This window comes from Eschrichtius robustus, chromosome 4 (genome assembly GCF_028021215.1).
Source record: "Eschrichtius robustus isolate mEscRob2 chromosome 4, mEscRob2.pri, whole genome shotgun sequence".
NCBI lineage: Eukaryota > Metazoa > Chordata > Mammalia > Artiodactyla > Eschrichtiidae > Eschrichtius > Eschrichtius robustus.
Genome location: NC_090827.1, coordinates 139,947,610 through 139,963,649, shown reverse-complemented (window position 1 = coordinate 139,963,649; position 16,040 = coordinate 139,947,610).

Below are 16,040 nucleotides of genomic sequence, written 5' to 3'. Positions count from 1 at the left end.
TTAAAATCTTTATTGAATGTTACAATATTGCTTCTGTTTTGTGGGTTTTTTTTTTTTTTTTGGGCCGCGAGGCATGTGGGACTCTGACCAGGGGTTGCACCCCCTGCATTGGAAGGTGAAGTCCCTAGATTTGTTAAACATTCTTAAAGCATAAATTAAAGAATAAGTTCCAAGTAATAGCAAGAAAAGCATGAAAAATAACAGTTATGGGGCAGGTCAGAAACTAGCCTTACTAGATATCAGAACTTGAACCAAATCTGTGATAAGCACAATAGCCCCCAAGGATGCCATACCCTAATCTATAGACCATTGTAGGTGTTCTGTACATTGATTGATATTACATCACATGGTAAAAGGGATTTTGCAGGTGTGATTAAAGTTAAGGACCTTGAGATGGAGAGACTGTCCTGGATTACCCAGGTGGATCCAATCTAACTACAAAGACCTTAAAACCATCTTTTAAATAGACTGGAGAGGCAAGTGGAGAACATTTCAGGCTGCAGAGAACCAGAGAGATGGTAGCATGAGAATGATCTGACCAGCTATTGCTGGCTTGAAAATAGAGGTAGGAATTCCATGAACCAAGGAATGCAGGCAGCTTCTAGAAGCTGGAAAAAGCAAGGAAAAGGATTTTCCCCTAGAGCTTCCCGAAGTGAACACAGCCCAGCAACACTTTGATTTTACCTCAGTGATATCCATGTCAGAATTCTGCCCTACAGAACTGTAAGATAACCTCTTTGTATTGTTTAATTCACCAAGTCAGTGGTAATTTGAAATACAAAACTAATGCACCATTATAATCATTTCAATGCGATGTTGGAGGAAGAATAGCAAGCAGGTCACTGGAACATAAGATAATGTAGAAATATATCCCAGTTTACATAACAATTGAGTATTTCTCCAAGGTGGCCATTCTACTCATTGTGAAAAAGAGAATGGTGAATAGGTTAGATAATTGAGCCGGTATAAGTTCTATCTCTCTGAAGGAAAATACAGCTGGGTCCTTATCTTAGACCATAAATAAAGAAAAATTCTTGATGGATTTTAGCCTAAAAGTAACAAGTGAACAATAAATACCTTACAAGAAAAACTAAGAGATTACAAGTATATCATATATTTCAAATATATATATAATAGATTGTTGACATGGTTGTGGGGAGAGACAATATATGGGGAAAGATGTGAGAAAGAAACAGAGGAAATAATTGAAAAAGGAAAATGAAAACAGAGACTTACCTAAAAATTATGTATGACGTGAGAGCATCGACATGTATAATTATTTGTTTACATACAGATAAATTTTAAAATAACATAAAAACATCCTTTGCATGTGTGGGTCTCTTACCAGTCATTTGGGCTATTTCACTTTTTTGCATTGTTTTCATGATAAGTGAAGAATATTTGAGCATCCATGTAAATTACTGTGATTTAGTAATATATTCAGATTCCATAGAACACAGAGTATAAGGAAAGATGCTTTTAGATACCACCTTCTTAATGTTCTCAAAATGTCCACAGGTTGTTCAGTATGATTAGATGTTCATTCAGAGCTCTCACTAGCCTGGAGTACCTCTCACCCCTGTTTTATCATCCTTCCTCCGCTGTGTGCTGACAACTCTTGAGTTGAAATTATCTTCTCCTTGCAGTCAAATTTTAACAATCCAGTTATCTTTTTCTCTCTTTATTATTCATCTGTCTTAAACCAAATGAGAGGATTTTTTTCCCCCATGGGGCCTTACTCTCCACACTTTTTAAAAATGAAAGCAACTTTCCTTCTTATAGAATTGAATTAAAATCAAAAAAGGTCTGAACCCCATTTAAAAGACAGTTTTGTCACTGAAGAATTGAAAGGATTTCTTTGTGAAACAGCTTCACCTTAAGACAGAGGATAAAGGGCCCTGAGGAGAGCGTTATAGTGACTCTCCAAGGTACTCTTCTAAATAATGCTAACGCAGCCGCAAAGCAGGGTGGGATGAGGATTTGGAGGGGCATTGTTATAGGAGAAACCAGCCCCCCAAGATGGCAGTGGCCTTCCTCTCTGATCTGCCCTCTGAAGAAAGTCATTATGAGGAAAGACAATAGACAATGAAGAGCCTGTAAGGAGACTTAGAGATAAAAGAAAAAAGGGAGCAAGAGTAGAAAAATAAGATCGTGTGAAAGTGATAATACAACTCTGTATGGAACAGATAAATGTGCAGTCTCCATCCCAGTTTAACACCTACTGTTTCATAAATCCAGATCCTGTAATATTGTGAAGTGAAATGAATTTTGGAAATAAGAGCTCCCCAAGGGCAGAGGAGAGGTGGTCCACTCCATTCATGTTTCAGGTGGCCCATGAGAACACTGTACAACTGTGAAGTTGTTTTACTCGGCTTCATGGATGTGGAGATATCAGACAAGTAGTGTTAGAAATAAATGCAACTCTATCCGCTGCTGTATCCAGTAGCACCCAGAGGCAACTCATTTGGTTATTAATCTCCTCTGACATATCTCCAGTGGCTATGGGGGGAAAAAGACACCAAAGTGTGAAGAAGTGGCGATATGGCTGACATTCTCCAAGAAGCAGTCACTCTCAGAAGATGACTGACATCTTGAATTTCTAAGCAAATGCATTAGCCTCCTCAACTCTGGAGGTCTGTTTGAAACTCAGAAGAAAATTAAGTGAACATAATACAGCTGCCAAATTTAGAAACTTGCTTACATATTCCGAAGAAAATATCATGAGCTATTTACAGTCTGCTTTAAAAACCTACAGATTATATTTCAAATTTAATACCTGGGGCATCAACTCTATTCATTGGACTAGCTTCAGGGAATTTCACTTTTGGAGCATAACACTGCATTGAAAATGTGTCCTCTAACCTATGATATTTATGTATCATTTAATATGAAATTTATGAGGCTCCATTTCTGATTTCCAAATGGATGCAAATTAGAACACAGAGTATTTACATTCCTTCATTTCTAACCCATACACATAAAGTTTGACTTTAAAGTGCCACTGTGCTTGTCTGTTTCATAGAAGCTATATGTATTTATATGGCCTTTGTGTCCGTGGCACACTGTGGATTTCAGTTTGTAATTTAATATTGGGCAAGGATTGGCCATAAAAAAGACTGTGCTATTCAGAGTAGAGGTGGATTGCTTTTCTTTTAATTCCTGAGACATTTATAGGCTCTCAGGGGAGTAGAATTTGTAACCACATAATCATCTAACATTTTCTTGTCTCCTTTGGAGATTAGTAGCTAAAAATCTATGAACTCTTTTTGCTATTCAGATACATTCTAGGTAGAGGAGATATTTTGATCTATTCCAATTTACACTGTTCTGAGAGGATGGATTTTTAGAAAATGATTTTCCTCTCTGTTGTGAATAGAGAGTTGTTAGTTTTCAGAAAGAGAGTACATTCCACTTCTTTTTTTTTTTTTTTTTTTTAGGAATTCCTTTATTTTTATTATTTATTTATTTATTTTTGGCTATGTTGCGCCTTTGTTTCTGCGCGAGGGCTTTCTCTAGTTGCGGCAAGCGGGGGCCGCTCTTCATCGCGGTGCGCGGGCCTCTCACTACCGCGGCCTCTCTTGCTGCGGAGCACAGGCTCCAGACGCGCAGGCTCAGCAGCTGTGGCTCACGGGCCCAGTCGCTCCGCGGCATGTGGGATCCTCCCAGACCAGGGCTCGAACCCGTGTCCCCTGCATTGGCAGGCAGACTCTCAACCACTGCGCCACCAGGGAAGCCCCCACTTCTTTTAATAAGCATTTTTATGGTGGTTAAATACTATGTATCTATTTGCATTTCCACAGCTGATGTTTGAGCGGTGAAATGCAAATCTAAGACTTAAAATCATAAATGATTTTTAAAAAATCTCTTGCAAAGGTGTTGAATGGTAGTGGTTGGACAAATCTACTTTGAATATAGGCACTGACTTTGTAATGATACTTTCACTGTGGGAAAACCTCCTATAAAGGGACCAGTATTTTTGTAAGCAGAATTTGGACAAAATACCTCATATGTCAGTAATTTGTTGACATTATTATTGATAAAATATTGTTATATGAGTAATTGTTTCAGGGATTTCAGAAACACAGAAAAATAATATAAATACTTGAAGAGAGATATTAAGATGTTGTGTGTGCTTTCTTGTCACTTTCCTTCCATTTACATCTCATGTTAAGATGTTTATACTTATAACTTATCTCTTTTTGTCTCCTAATAAATTTGAGATACATAACCTGTTTCTTCACTGACAAAAACAAACGACGAGACCATTCATTCAGTCAAAAAAGTGTTCTTACCATACTGATTATTAATCTTGAATTCTACAAAAACTGTGTTAAAATAATACATTGAAGAGTTTAAATAAATACAGTTTTTTAAAAAATGAGAGATGATTATTTTAAAATGTGTTTGCATACAATCTGGAAAAATAGTAAATTAATATAAGCAGTTATAAAAATAATTGATCTTCTCTCTCTAATATTCAAGATAAAACCAAATTGGTGTGGATAATATACACTCCAACAATTCAGAACACCTGGGTTCTAGGTCCTGATTTTGTCACTAGACACGTAATGGTGGCAGATGATAAAGTCTCCACTCTCCATTTTTTTCCTTGTAAAATGAGGCTACAGATTTTTAACCTTACTGGATAAGATTATTGTGAAAATCAAATAGGTAAAAATTCTCTATACTGAAAGTGTAACAAATACAAATTGGCATTGCTATAATTCTTAACTATATAGCAACTATATTGCTATAGTTCCTAGACTTCTGAATTGTGTTTTGCTGTCAAACTTGAAGGAAACTAATTCCTAAGAATATGCTCCTATGTCTAGATTCCTCTAGATGCCTCTAGAGTCCACAGCTCTATGTCAAAGTGAAACTTTAGAAATCAAAATATTGTGGCTAATTAAATATTTTGTTTTTGCACTATCTACTCCTTTCATTACACATTTTGTTTTGTTTGCTTGTTTTTATTGCCCCATTAAATATCTCCAGGATACAGGTTAATATTAATACCAAAGGAACTATTTTCCAACAGATCTTCAAAGCTTTAAAATTATAAAGCTCAACGGTCCAAAAAAGATTCATACTCTGTCCTGCTTTTACATCTAAGTATTTATAAGTTTATAGAAATCTCCTTTGTAGTTATAAATAGGTACAAATTTGATCATATAATATTCCTGAAAATTTTGATAAAATTTTATCTAAAAAGATGAAAGTAAAATTTTTTTCTTTCTCACTAGCATGCAAAAACTTAGTAGTTTATATGTGTGTACTGTTTATCTTCAGTCCAGGCTGGAAGTTAATGAACATCTTCAATTAATGAGTCTCAGATCTCTCTTTACCTCAGGAATATTTTCTTCTATCATTTCTTTATTATTGTTTCTAACATTTATTTTTTTTCCCTGCAACTATGTTATTTCACTTGCTAGGTTTTCACTTGTTTGGTTATTTCATCTTCTATGTCATTTTTCTTTTTATCATGATTGCTGCCTCTATATAATTTGCCTTTATCTTTGAGCTATTTCTTGCACTTCATTTAACGGACCGTTGTTCCAGATCTTGTGACTATCACATCTTCAAATAATTTATTAAATTGTTTGGATGACAAATCACATTTTTCATTCTAAATTTTTTAAAAAATTTATTCTATTTCATTTTTGGTGTGGAACTTTATTTTCCTTAGGTACTTTTGTTACTATATTTTATTCAAGTGTCTGTTCATCTCACACAGCAGCTGTTTTGCTGGGTTAATGTTATTCTGACCAGACTGATCATTCCTTCTTAGTGATGGCCAGTTCAGATGGGTTGTAACTCATCAGGCTGAGCTCCTTGGGCTCAGGTATGATAGCTGTTATCAAGCAACAGGAGTTGCACGGGGGCTGGGAGACAAAACACACACTTCCCTTATAGGCCAGCAGTGAGCAAAAACACAGATTTCCGTGCTTTTCTGAAATCCCCAAAGAATCCTCTGTGGTCTCATTAAATCATCTATGCCTTGGGTCTGGGGAGGCTTTGCCCTGTCCATTGGCCTTGTGCCCAGAGAAAGCAGACCTATTTATACAAAGCCAATATGACTGTGGTTTCCACAATTATTTAGGAACCAATAACTTCCCCTGATGCTCCATCTTCCATATTTCTCTCAAGGCTTCCAGTTGGCAGAGTCTCTCCATGTAACTCCAACAAAATCCAGGGCTCACCTGCCTACACTCATCCACCTGAAGGTTATCCACTTCATGCATCTAGCAATGTTTTGAGATTATGAATCTCTTGCTTTTATTTATTTATTTATTTATTTATTTATTGCAATTCTAATTTTTTAATGTCCCTCTATTTTCACAGTTTTCAGACAATAAAAGCATTTTAGGAAATTTTAAAAACTGGCAAGCTTCCTGAGCCTTAAAACCAAGAGATTCTGAACCAGTTGGTCTCCTTGCAAGTTTAGAAACCATATCAGTTAAAATTAGGTTTCACAGAAAATGGCAGAAACATCAAGGCAATAATAAATTAAACAAAGTGGGTAGAAATTAATTCTCTCCCATGTAAACGTAGGTAAATACAGATAATCCAAGGTGGACAAGACATTTCCATGACCACTGGGTTCCAGCTTTTTTTTTAAACATCTTTATTGGACTATAATTGGTTTACAATGTTGTTGTTAGTTTCTGCTGTATAACAAAGTGAATCAGCTATACATATACATATATCCCCATATTCCCCTCCCTCTTGCGTCTCCCTCCCACCCTCCCTATCTCAACCCTCTAGGTGGTCACAAAGCACCGAGCTGATCTCCCTGTGCTATGTGGCTGCTTCCCACTAGCTATCTATTTTACATTTGGTAGTGTATATGTGTCCATGACACTCTCTCACTTCATCCCAGCTTACCCTCCCCCCTCCCCAGATCCTCAAGTCTATTCTATACATCTGCATCGTTATTCCTGTCCTGTCCCTAGGTTCTTTGGAACCTTTTTTTTTTTTTTTTTAGATTCCATATATATGTGCTAGCATACAGTATTTGTTTTTCTCTTTCTGACTTACTTCACACTGTATGACAGACTCTAGGTCCATCCACCTCACTACAAATAACTTGATTTCGTTTTCTTTTTATGGCTGAGTAATATTCCATTGTATATATGTGCCACATCTTCTTTATCCATTCATCTGTCGATGGACACTTTGGTTGCTTCCATGTCCTGGCTATTGTAAATAGAGCTGCAGTGAACATTGTGGTACATGACTCTTTTTGAAATGTGGTTTTCTCAGGGTATATGCCCAGTAGTGGGATTCCTGGGTCATATGGTAGTTCTATTTTTAGCTTTTTAAGGAACCTCCATACTCTTCTCCATAGTGGTTGTATCAATTTACATTCCCACCAACAGCGCAAGAGGGTTCCCTATTCTTCACACCCTCTCCAGCATTTATTGTTTGTAGATTTTTTGATGATGGCCATTCTATCCGGTGTGAGGTGAAACCTCATTGTACTTTTTATTTGCATTTCTCTGATGATTAGTCATGTTGAGCATCCTTTCATGTGTTTGTTGGCAGTCTGTATATCTTCTTGGGAGAAATGTCTGTTTAGGTCTTCTGCCCATTTTTGTATTGGGTTGTTTTTTTGATATTCAGCTGCATGAGCTGCTTGTATATTTTGGAGATTAATCCTTTGTCAGTTGCTTCATTTGCAAATATTTTCTCCCATTCTGAGGGTTGTCTTTTCATCTTGTTTATGGTTTCCTTTGCTGGACAATAGCTTTTAGGTTTCATTAGGTCCCATTTATTTTTGTTTTTATTTCCGTTTCTCTAGGAGGTGGGTCAAACAGGATCTTCCTGTGATTTATGTCATAGAGTGTTCTGCCTGTGTTTTCCTCTAAGAGTTTTATAGTGTCTGGCCTTACATTTAGGTCTTTAATCCATTTTGAGTTTATTTTTCTGTATGGTGTTAGGAAGTGTTCTAATTTCATTCCTTTACATGTAGCTGTCCAGTTTTCCCAGCACCATTTATTGAAGAGGCTGTCTTTTCTCCACTGTATTTTCTTGCCTCCTTTATCAAAGATAAGGTGACCATATGTGCGCGGGTTTATCTCTGGGCTTTCTATCCTGTTCCATTGATCTCTATTTCTGTTTTTGTGCCAGTACCATACTGTTTTGATTACTGTAGCTTTGTAGTATAGTCTGAAGTCCAGGAGCCTGATTCCTCCAGCTCTGTTTTTCTTTCTCAAGATTGCTTTGGCTATTCGGCATCTTTTGTGTTTCCATACAAATTGTGAATTTTTTTATTCTAGTTCTGTGAAAAATGCCGTTGGTAGTTTGATAGGGATTGCACTGAATCTGTAGATTGCTTTGGGTAGTATAGTTATTTTCACAATGTTGATTCTTCCAATCCAAGAACATGGTATATCTCTCCATCTGTTTGTGTCATCTTTAATTTCTTTCATCAGTGTCTTATAGTTTTCTTCATACAGGTCTTTTGTCTCCTTAAGTAGGTTTATTCCTAGGTATTTTATTCTTTTTGCTGCAGTGGTAAATGGGAGTGTTCCCTTAATTTCTCTTTCAGATTTTTCATCATTAGTGTATAGGAATGCAAGAGTGAATCTCTTGCTTTTTTAAATGAAGAGGTTAGTAGTCATTGAAGTTTTATCTATTGATAAAGGCTACATCCTCTATCTACTTTGAAGCCTGCACTAGTCTACTCTCTTATCAAATGTAGCTTTGTTTTCCTTTTTTTTTTTCATCATATGTGTGTGAAATTATACTTTTCAGCAGTCTACTACAGAATCCTGTTGAGAAAGAAATGTATTACCTCAGCTGGACAAAACTCCACTAAAATATTGAAAATTAATGAATGGCAGAAACACCAAGTATGAAATTTATAGTGTAACCAAATACTTCCTAAGAAACAGTGACTTAAAAGCTAATGTCACCTTCTGGCAGGTATAATATATAGGTTTTACCCAAGAAAATGCATGTTACTAATATTTATGAACCTTTCTCTGCTTCTTGAAATAAAGCAATTCTATCCTTTAAAAAACAAAGGGAGCTTAATTTTTAAAATCTAAATCTCATCCTTAGATTTTATGTTGAGGGGAAATAGTGTATGAATTCAATCTAATGTTTTTATTTTAAAGGTGAAAAAGTCAAAGAATAAAGATTTATCTCTTTATCAGTGTGACTAAGGGACATCAAATTCCCAAATTCTGGAAGATATTTCTCTCAGACTGGATATTTGCTGGCTCTCCTAAATTTCCTAGTAAGTTAGACAGACGTTTGCCTTAGTGGAACTAGAGACCCATAACAATTTTCTCTTCTATTTTTTCTCTTACTGGGTTGTATTTTAAACTATATTTTTATATATTTGGTCTCTCCATAAGCTATGAGTCATTTAAGGGACGATGCCATACCTTACTCTTTTTGTATCGTTGGTATGGTGTACTGCTTAGATGAATGAATAAATACTAGAGTAATCTGCAACAGGCTACAAGAAATCAAGAAAATAGACAGCCAAGCACAGAAACAAAACCAAAAAACAAAAACAAAATAAAACCTCCAATCAACTGTATAAAACAAGCAAAGGAAACAATTGACCAGATTTTAAAAGTCATTCTAACAAAAAAGAAGTGGAGTGTGTTTGTTTTGCCTTTAATAACTTTTCTCTGCTTTATGTTATTATATAGGTGCTTTTGAGTCAATCCGTTATTACCACAACAAGAGTAGGATCTAGTAGAATGCAATTTTTTTAAAAAAGAAGAGTGTTATCTCCTGTTTCAGTCAAAATTGTGCTGCAACTAACAAAATGGGCTGCAGAGATTTCAATAAATTAGGGTGTAATTTATTTACGCAGGCAATTCTGGGCTGATTTAGAATCTCTGTAAAGTTATCAAGAGAGCAGGATAATTTTGTCTTTTTGTTCCACCTTAAGTTGTGTTTACCATCCTCGAGGTTGCTGCATGGTTCAAAGGTAACTGCTGAAGCTTCAGCCCTCACAGTTGTTACAGACAGGGAGAGAGGGGCTAGCAGAGGGATTTTACTTAAAATGTATTGGTCACACCTGTCTTCCAGGAGGATGTAAATTTAGCTTTTCAGCATATTGTCTTGCCAGTATTGATACCAAAAAAAGGACAGAAGAATGGAGGACATGCAGGCCACCAGAATGTCTCACCAAATCACAATTCCAAAGAAAAGCTCAATTATCTTGAACAGGCTCTTGTTTCAGAATAAGATACGGAAATTCAAAAAGAGTGCACAGTATTGGAATCCACTAGTTTGGGACACAGATCTTCAGATCAAACACTTGATCAAAGGATAATTTATCTTTTCCTAAGGACTGTTCTGGTTACATCATGAACTTATGTCACCTTTGCTGAAAGTCAAAGAGAATGCAAAGTTCCTGCCTTTATAAATCGCAGGCCAATCTCCAGTTACTGTTATTTATTCAGTGATAGAATATACCAAGAATATAATTTTTACACATTACAGATTGTTGTGAGTTAAAAATGTTTACACTTGCACAAAGGGCTCTAAAACCTGGGCAGTTCCATGAAATACCAAGCTCAAAAGGGCCCTGCCCTCATGCTCTACTGTTGCCATGTCAAAATTCTGGGTCCCGGTGTTTTCATTGTGCATTAGAAATCTCAAATTATGTAGCCATTCCTATCCCCACATAATATAGCAGAGAAGTCCAGAAAATAATCAGAAACAGCACTGTTGAATGCTTAATATCCAAGGAATGAAAAATAATTGTCCACTGCGGGCTATAGATTACATATATTTATGTTGCCATAGGTAACATTTACTAGATGTTGTAAATAGCACACAACCTAGAAATCACATAAATTGTGACCCTGGAGCTAATTAAATTCAGCATCTAATGGAGTGAAATTTATTGACAGCTCACTAAAATGAATTAAAAGAAGTAGTAACTGTAGTGTGTTAAAAGTAATAAAGTGTTGATTTTTTTTTCTGAGCTCTTAGAAGATTATTATAAAATTGCTCTAGGCCACTCAGTTAATGTGCTACACCTAATTACTATTCTTAAATCAGTAAGGACATGTCTGTTTATTGAAAAGTAACTTACTTGTTATTGTTTCTAATTTTTATTCATACTTAAGAAATTGGACACTTAAGTATTGAAATTGAGCAAGGCACATCATAGATGTCAGGTTAATGACATGCAAAGACCAATTTGCATTGTATTGTCTCTGTTTTCAGGCACTCTTCATTTCTGACATAATTTTAGCATAGGGAGCACAAATCTGTGCAAACTCCTTCCATTATTTAATTTTTAAAAGCTGAAATTTTTCACAAAGGGAAGAGTTTTATGGGCAAATATAGACTCTTATTCACTTTACAGGGATGAAAATCCTTTTGAAAACTTTCTCAAGGACATTCAAGCCCCAACTATTCAAGAAAATGAAAAAACCATTTATAGATGTTATCCGTAATTAATTCATATCAGCCACCAGTGTATTATACAAAAGGCATTTCTCTGCCCTCCTTTATAAAGTAATCTAAAAAATTCAAAACAGCAAAAAGGAAATAAAATGTATAGATGACAGCACATGGAGCTAAAATATCAACACAATCAGTACTATTTTAATAAAGCAAAAGAAACTAAAATCTAAATGTCACGGTAAAGAAATCAAGGTAAACATTTAAATCTTATACATTAGCTATTGCTTATGTGTCTAAATGGATTGGGTTCAAGTGTTTTGTTTTTCTTTAGTGTTTCAGGTTTTGTTTGTTTTTGTTAACTTTTAAACCAGGGAGCTCCTTTAAAATAGTTTAACGCACAAGATTAACTTTGTAAATTTAAATGGCAATGTTGCACTTAGGTACGGAGAGGTTCTCCTGACCAGTCAGCCCATAAGAGGAAATAAAAAATGCACTTCACCGAAGCCACGAGACCGTTGTTTATAGTTCTACTGCAATATTACAGCCCAGCTCAAAACATCTTTTTACAAAGCATACAGAAAAGTTCAGTCTCTGCTCCAATTAGTGGGCTAACTGACCTACTTCTCAGCTTTGTTTTATTAGTGACGGTGAATCCTTTAAAAGTTGATGATCTGGCAGAAGAACCGTTTCCTCATCTTGTACTAAATGGACACAGGCTAATGTAAAACTAAATGAATTCTGAAAAATGGAGCGGCAGGGCTCACAAAGGCAGAAAACTAAACTGATTAAAAGCAATCCATCAGCCCTAAAGAAAGTCTGCGGTTCACAGAATTCTTAAGGAACCTACTACCCCGTCTAAAGGAACTATTTTTGCACTTCGCCAAAAGGCAATGTTTCCTATATAAGATATTTTATATAAGACAATATTTTAAGTGGGAGAGGCAAAACTTTTCACAGTACCACATTAAAGCCTTAACAGTTGTCCCTTTTAAAATCCTCCAGCCAAGGGACCCTTGTCTATGAATGCCTCCCTGCCCTCAACTCCTCAGGGTCCTGAAGGTTCTGTAATAAATGGAGATTAAGATGAATTTGAGACAGGAGTGGACCTGGGACATGGAACCCTTTGCTGCAGTGTTGCAATGCTTACACCTGGACAAGTGTCTCTTCGAGCAACAAAATACAAATAAACCATAAGGGTCTAAAAAGAACTGCATGCACGTGCAGTTGGGGCAAACTCTGGACAATAAGGTACAAAAAGATTTAAAAAAAAAACCCAACCGCCACTTTTGAAGAGCCTGGAGCAAAATCAGGGTGTCGGGAGAAAAAGCAGGTGACTGAGCATGTCCCCTGCGCACACCACCACCTAAGGGGTGGGCAGGCCACCTAAGCCACCCCTCTGGCTCAACCCTTGGACACACCTACCCTCACCCTATATAAGGAACCAGCTCGTCCTCCCTTGGGGAGCCAGTAAGGGAACCTGTTACTTGTTCTCACTCCCCACTCCTGCAGCCACAGGGGCCCCAGTAAATCCTTGCATGAATTTCTTGTCTGGCCTCTAGTAAATTTCTATTGACTGGGGAAGGCCAAGAACACTGGTCCCTATCCAGTCCACTTCCATTATGTGCTGCACTGAGACAGAAAGTAGATTAAGATATTTAAATGTTTAGATTTTTATATTTTAGAAAAGCCTTACCAAAAACTTAAAGTAAATATATTAGTGTATATATTTTAAGAAAACAAGTAATTCAACTAATTTAGGATTGATTCTGTCTCTACTTTGTATGAGAAGATTCTAGAGAGGCCATGGGCTCAAGGGCAGGTAGGATTGTTCAAGCCAAGATGAAAACGGCTATCTTTATCCTAAGATTAGTGGAAGGATATTCAAGTATGCCCATGAGGAGATACTCAGTTACAGCATACTCTGTCTGCTCTCAGACAGAGCTAATCTGTCCCCTTTTGTACCCATTGCTTAAAATAATCATCTATGGCCAAACCGTGTAATGACCCCAAACATAACTTCTGTGTAACTCTAACTAAACAATATATTACCAGCTGTATAATAAGTGTAATCTTAGAAAGATTATGATGCTCTTTTTGAACATGTTAACAGGTGTAAAGGTTTTGTGTATAATCTGGAAACACAGATTAAAAAATTATATAAGCTTCAAGATTCAAAAGAAAGGGAAAAGTGAAAAAGAAAATTGATCAGTGCTTTTATTTGAGAATGTGGAAAATGTGGAGGTTTTTTTTTTTCTGTCCTAAAGTGTGATTATCCTATTTAAATAATATTTTGTAGGAAAATGCTCCTTTTTTCTGTCTCTGACCTGTGAAGACAGGACAGAATTATGTTACTTATAAGCAATCACAATGCAAGCCCAACCGCCCATGTGTTTAAAAAAGTAGGGATTCAGAATGACAGAAACACTGGCCCTCCTTCTCCTCTGTGCAGTGTAACTACATGCAATAACCATAGTTGACAAAAGTTCCTGTTGTTAAATTTAGGAAACCTTTGGGCACCTTATTTTCACCAAATGAACTTAAAGCATTTATAGAGACTTTAGAGGCAAACTAGCCCTGACTTTCACACAGAGCCCAAGTTCCTTCTACTGACTCTGCATAAGTTCTCAAGGGACAGGCAGCTCCCTTCATGCTTGGACAGTTTGTGGAACCAAAATCTTCCCTCTTTTAGCAACCACCCATTACACCTAATTGCCTTGGGTGTAGCAACATAAAATTAGTTTTCATTCCCTTTTAAAGTGAATTACCACCACGTATTCGAACATATTTATCCTGTTTTCAATTTGTTTTCTCTTGTACGTATCCACACACCCAGTTCTTCCAATCATTCCTACAAGCCCCTATGTGGCTGGACCCCTCCCGACCTCTTCAGATTCCGCTTGTTCCACTTTCTCTTTCACATACTCTACTCTAGTCACACTCATCTTCTTTTTGTTCCTAGATCCCAAATACCCATTCCTGCCTAAGTCTTTATGCTTGCTATTCTCAATGTCCCGTGCCTCCAGATATTTACGTGGCTAAATCCTTGGGATCTTTCCAGTCTAAGTTCAAATGGTATCTCTTTCTGTTCATAACACTTATCAGTGTTTGAAACTATTGTGTTTACTTAGTGATAAATTATTGTTATTTTTTTCTATCTCCCTCATACTAGAATGGAAGCGTCACAATAATGGGGCCCTTGACTATCTTACTAACTGCTGAATCCCATACTAAGTAGACCAGTTCCAGGCACATAATATCTATATAAAAAATACTTATTTATGAGTGAATAAATAAATATATTTATATCCTACAACCTATATTCCATGCAACAGCCAATGTCTTCCTTTATAATTACAAACCTGAGCCTAATTACACCACTCTTCTCCTTGCAGCTATGAAAATACATTCCATTTAGGGCCAATGCAGTTAGTTGCCCAAGTTCTGCACTATACCACTCTGTAGGTTGTTATTTAGTTAGACTACAACGTGAGGATCACTCACTGGAGTTGAGGGCCAAGGCCTGTTCCACTGTTCCTAGGATTAAATGCAAGCTCCAGTGCCTGGCTTATAGAACTCTCAGTATCCGGCCCCACTACACTTTCTGCTTTATTTTTCTTCCTCAGTTCCTCCGAGGACCACGCTTTCTCTGACCTGCTCAGCTTTCCGCAGAGAGTCGTTTATGCTTTTCTTTCACTCTCTCATCCTTCCATCTCTTCTGACCCTAAATTTGATGAAGCTCCTTTCTATATGTTCTCATTTTCTCTGCTTTCCTCCCCATATCAGTAATCACCTCACTGTGATTTTCAATTATCTGTCTTCTCATTTCCTCTATAAGGTAGGAGCTATGTTTGCCATATTGGTCCTTGTATCTCCAGTATTTGGCAGGGAGCTAGATGAACTTATCACGTGAATGAATAAAGAGTCATAACATGCTGTCCAAATTCTATACCATCTTGGCCATCTTTCTTTGTATTCTCTATTTTATCATTGTCCAATTTTAAAATTGTGGAACTCACATTTGATCTGTACCTGTGATCAAATTTCACCTTGTGCTGACCAATATAGACAACAGTGAGGCAGTGTTCTTGTATTAATATACTTTATTGGTATAACTGAATATGTTCCTACTCTTCTACTTAAAAAGTCCAAAGATAATATTCTGCAAAATCTGTATTGACCAAACTCATATTTTAACAAGCTCTTCTCATCTCTACTTCATTTCATTAGTGCCTTTTATTTCTATTTCACAAATATCCTTAGAAAATATACTTATTTTCCCTAGAAATAAGCTTCCCACTAAAATGTTTGCAAAGAAATGGTGGGTAAAATATATTTAGGTCTATCTTCTCATTTTCAGTAGCCCTAATTGGCATCCATTTTTGACCTGGTTTTATATCTGGAGAAGAAACTTGACTTCTGTGTGGCATTTAAATCAAGTTAATTTCTGTGACTTTAATAGGACATTGTTACCAAATTTTTGAATGTCCCATATTGTGACACTGATTGCCTCATAAACAATCCAAGCCTATGGAAGCGTTAATAGGGGCACCCTGACAGTCAGTCCTTCACCTCCCATCCAATGTTCTGAGCACTAAAAGCAAATACATCCTATTTCTTGCCATCTACTCTTCAAAGAATAGCCACATGCTCTCTAG